Below are 5,595 nucleotides of genomic sequence, written 5' to 3' on the forward strand. Positions count from 1 at the left end.
CCTTTGCAGAAGGAGGCAGTGATGCTTAAGAGGAAAACAATTGACGCATTTTCAAAAGAAAGAGAGATGATTCAGTTGAATGTAAAGCTGATGAACCAACAACAACCGACGCAAAGCCTCTTTTGTTCTTGCTGGATTTTGATACGAAGAAACGAAGATTAATCTAATTATCTAAGTTTCTCGATATTTGCAATATCTAAATGAATGTATTAGTATGATTTAGTATTCGATTTCTTTCTCTTGTACAGCTTCGCCCCTCCTAAAATTTCTTTCAAGCTCCGCCACTGAATCCACGGCGCGGCTGCCGAATGAATCCCAGCAGGCTGGCCGCTGCTCGCTGTAGGCATGCACTGGTTTTGATCTCTACCATGAAGCGCTTAACAAAAAGATGTGTGGACACTGGGGCCTTAAATTCCTGCTTATAGATAGCTTTTGTTCGCGCGTACCAAACTGCCCATAGGGTTACCACCATCTTTTCAAATTCATCTCGTTGTTGTGAATCATGCATAGTAAATAGCCAAAGTTTTGCATCCGGGATTGTAGTCATTATTATTGAATTCATGCTTCAACCAACTCATTCAAAAGTCTGACTGACGGAGGAAGGCATGCAATATATTTCAACAATTATCATATGTTCAACCGATTCCTCCTTTGCAAGAGCCCATACCAACCTGGCCAAAGAGCATTCGATAAGTGCATGCTTCCAGGAATCACACATACCACAAAGTGGGCAATATGGTGTATCAGACATGTTTCTATGATTTAACACATCCGAAGTAGGAATTGAATGCTTCGCAAGACGCCACAAGAAAACCTTAAGCTTCGATGGTACCGTAATGCCCCACAGGCTAGTCCATTGCTTCGCAGCTGACTCATTATCTGAAGTATCACTATTACCCTCTAGCTAGACTTCCCTAGTGATTTTTGTGTTTGCGGTATGCGGAACGAACTGAAAAGCATCCATTTGTTTCATGAGCCCAAGACCAGAAGTCTGAATATTCCTTATACACACATGAAGGCTCAAAATCATGGTGGCGTCAGTAGGTAAAAAGAAGTTCCTCGGGGCGTGTACAATGGAGGCAGCACCATGTAGCCGCCCCATCTGCCATGTAGGTTGAAACCACCGTATAATTTTTCTATCCCCAAAGCAGCCATACTTGGCCGGACCACACCTTCATCATTTTCCTTAGTATCTCTCTTACTTTTTCCTTTACGCATGCATCACATCTCTCACAACCAGCTCTTCTGTTTTGCTTTATTTCACTTTTTGGATGAAGCACCGGTCTCCTCCGTAAGATCCCGTTCTTCTCTTCAAGCACTAGCTTCCCCCCTCCTCTCTCTCTCTCTTCCACATCATCAGCTTTTTCTATGGAGCAGCCGTCCAACTTGAAGCGTTGGCCATGCCCCTCACAAGTTTTTGCTACATGCAAACTGAATGTTCAAACTCCGATGCAAAAGCCGAGGTGACGTCAAAGGATGGGCCGTGCATGGCCACCTGCCGCAAAGGCCGGTCCATGCAGGCAAAACCGTGTTTGACCTCTGACCCTTCAAATTTTTTTAACAACAATACAGCCGCAAGCGCTCATATACATGCGCATACACTCACCCCCTATGAACACACGCACGCACATCCTACCTTTATGAGCACCTTCGAAAGACTGAGCCGACATATCATCTTGAAATTTACGAAGTCAGCACCTCGTCATCGACGGGAACGTCTCCTCCCACTGAATGCACATCGCCGGAAATCCTGAAATAAATCCAGAAATAAATGCGAGCATCAGGACTTGAACCCTGATGGGCTGGGGATACCACAGTCCCTCTAACCATCCAACCACAGGTTAGTTCGCTCTGATCCTCCCATTTGGTCCACTAGACAACGGTGATTGGAAGAAACGTTTTTGTTTTTTAGGGGAGAAACCTGATTGAAGGCGACGCTAGTTCGACTAGCAGGGGCTTGAATCTTGATACGTTGCGTCCCAAGTACTCCTCCACTCTTTTTTTACGGCACTACTCTGCGCCGGCGCACCGGCGCAACGATTCGGACAGTCGATCTAGGACCGTACGATTCCTAGACGATGCAATGACTGCTAGCCATCTGATTTCCTACCTCGCTTCGTCCTTTTTCCCCATCGTCTTCCTGAAAAAATGCAGGGCCGCACATCGGATCGAGAGGAGGCTACAACGAGCGTCATTGAAACCGCCGTAATCCCCATGAGGCGACCAAATCCGAAGCACCGCCGCACATCCTGGGCTCGCCGCCGCTCGCCGCCCTCACACAACCTACTCCTCGTGCTCGAAAAAAATCGATCCATGGAGCTTCTAGTACGAATCATCATCGGTTCCAGCATGAAGAATCCTCATCCGCAGCCTGGCAGCTGCCGCGACGTCGTCGTCCTCGTCCCCGGGCTGGCGTTCATCGCCGCAGCAGTGTCGTCGGGTCGCAAAACATAAGTAGCAAAAAAATTGCAGGTCATAGCAAAAATCCACAACGCTTGCAGCAAAATCATCGTCGCTGCCGTGAATGGCCGTAGCAAAATAATTTGTCAGACATAGGAAAAATCCATGACGGTTGCAGCAAAAAATCATCGCCGCCGTCGCAGCGGCGCAACTCACCCAAGGATGAATGTAGCAAAAAACCTCACCTGTTGTAGCAAAATCCAACAGAGGTGGCAGCAAAAATCATCGTCTCCGTTTGGTTCCGGCAAAAAAGTTTATCGGTTGTAGCATCCCTCGTCAGCAGATGTAGCCTCTCGCCCGGCGATTGCAGCATTCAACAAAAAAGGTGAAGCTCTGTATGGGAACGTCCATGGTGGCTGTTGCATCGACATCTCCAGCGCGCCAAGGCCAGCACAAAGATGGCTCAAAAAGGTTGAAGCTTTTTCAAACTATGGTAGAAGCTTTCCGGTGAACGATGGTTCGAGCACGGCTTCTTTGCAGCTCTCCACGCCGTCGTCTTCTCTGGCGGCGCAATGGCTCGCCCTACCAGCAAGGGCTCGTCATGCCCGCACGCTGCATGTGGCGGTGGAGATGGAGAAAAGGGGTAGTTGCCCTGCGTTGTGGGGAAGAAGAAGAAGACGACGTGGAAAAAACGATTCGATTGAGGAGCGCTCCTGTGACGCACGATGGAGAGCGATCATAAGGCTCGCGGGCGTCCGGCCCAATCTTGGGCTGGCAGTCCAGCCACAAACGTTTTCCTTTTGTTTAGGATTTCTCTATTTCTTTACGCTTGCACGTTTGTTATCTCAGATTCAAATGTCATCTGTAACAAGGAGATCATAAAAATAATTTTTCAGGCTCGCCGAAAAGTTTGACAAATGACCGGATAGCTCAAGAGTGAGATTTGCTCCTCCGATGATGGAGAGATATTCTTAGGGCCGCTGGATAAGGAGCTACCCATATCTAACGCCGGAGCGCCAGCTACACCTCCTTGAGCGGATCCAGGCAAGGCGCGAAGCCCGGACCGCAGCAGGGCAACCTCCTGATGTGGTGGATCCGGAGGAGGACTTGAAGGAGGAGGAGATGGTGGGGAAGGATTGGGAGGAGGAGCTGGAGGAGGGGGGCGTGGGGACGCTTGGGCCGCAGATCTGTAGGCTGAGCAGTAAGCGATCCTTTCCTCCGGTCGGAATTGGCGATGGAGGCCAAGCATCATCATGTGCAAGAAGCGGAGGCGGAGGACGCTGCAGATGTCAACGAGATGCTCGTGTATATGGTAAGGTATTCTGATGCATAGCACCAAATATGAGATATGATCGGTCAGTGTCCGTAAACGCGTCCGATCACGTCCGCGAATGTTTAAAGTGTCGGATTTGCCAAATTCGACTGTAGATACTCTTAGTTGCTGGGTTGTTTGTGTTCTCTGTCTCACAAAAATATGGCGGGAGTGCCCCGAGTAAATACACCTAGTTAATTTGATGTGACAATATGATTGGGCTTTCTAACCATAGCCGACATGATTGGCACGGCACACTTGCATGCCAGGCATACCACGACATTAATTTAATTGAATCGAATATAATTGTACATGCTATAGTCACAGACTCACAGGTTACGTGGATGCTTCGTGTATGTATGCGTTATGAACGTCTACGTATGTATTGTATTTTTTTATGTATGAGCGTTTGCCGATAGGTATTACCATATATACACCAAACGACTATGGAAAATACCCTTTGAAACATGGTGGTAATTACACCCGATAACTGATTTTATTTTTATAGAAGTCAAAACGTTCCAAAACTTTTCCCGACAAACTTGACCTGTCCTTTCGTACAAAAATATTTTATGACACAATATTCTCTAATAAAATTATGACAAAAATGACAGATTGCTTAGGACATATAGTGTGAACAGTACCTCATATATAGTGACAATTGTTTTTTACTCCACAACAACTTGAAAGTCATTTCTTCTCCAAAGATTGTATACGAGTGCAACAATAAATCTACTTTGTTCGGAAAACGTTTTTATTTTTTTGACTTTCTTACAAATTACTATTTTTTTAAATAATCGGGTGTAACTACACCCGAGAGCCAAACGTTCCGTCCAAAGGACCACCCTCTTGATTACTTTCATTCGAGGACCTTTCTCTGCAGTGGCCAAAAGTAGTGTTGCAAACAAGATAGCCAGGCATCGATGGGAGCATACATAAGTTTTTTGTGTACTTGTATTATCAGATACGTGTCTGATTGCCCAAACGGTTTTGTATTTCCTTTTTATGCTGGCCACTTGGTACGTACCGATTCTGGGCCAGATACGGCCGAGCGACATCCTTTATGATCTTATCCCGGGAACGAGCATCTTTGAAATTTAGCCTAGCAGGGACAAAAGCCGGTACATGATGACACATTTCAAATTCAAACCATCACGTACTTTTGGTAGCTATACTTGATGAGTTGTCGTCGTGATTCTCAAGCGCCAATAATCGTCGCCAAATTAGTTGATCTTTTTGGTATAATTATTTAACAACCAAGCCAATTTGAACTTCCCTTATTGTACGTGCTCGTAGCACCGCGAATGCGTGATGACTTAATCCTCATATAGTTTCGGAGCAAGCAGTATCATATCCAATAATAGTAGTTGATCGTTTGTTCGTTATTAGGAGTACTATGGAACAAATTAGCACTCCATCCAAAACAGTTATAGGAATCAAGATTGATGTAATTTTCGATGGTATTCTTGTACGCCGGGATTGGATTTCACAAAGTGAGAAAATATGTTCTTGTACTTAGTGGCCAGCCCACACACATGCGATTGCCAATCCCAGTCACTCCGATGAACGAACACATGCATATGCCTTATCCACTTGCTACTTCACTTTGAGAAAGCTAGTTCGTAATGTTCTCTCATTTTTGAGTTCAGACGCTACGCACTCCTGTCGCTTTTGTTGAGTAAATAGGCAATTTCTCGATTAAATTAATCCACGAGTAAATCACTAGCATGGCATTGACACATATGATCGCATACTGATATTCAGTTAAAGTAGCACATACTACGCTAATTGCAGAAAGATCTACGTATAACGCTAGCATGGGTAAAACAGAAAACAGTAGGAGCGGGATAAACGAGTTATACCCTTCAGTAGGCCATGCAGAG

This window comes from Triticum aestivum, chromosome 7D (assembly GCF_018294505.1).
Source record: "Triticum aestivum cultivar Chinese Spring chromosome 7D, IWGSC CS RefSeq v2.1, whole genome shotgun sequence".
In the NCBI taxonomy this organism is placed as follows: Eukaryota; Viridiplantae; Streptophyta; class Magnoliopsida; order Poales; family Poaceae; genus Triticum; species Triticum aestivum.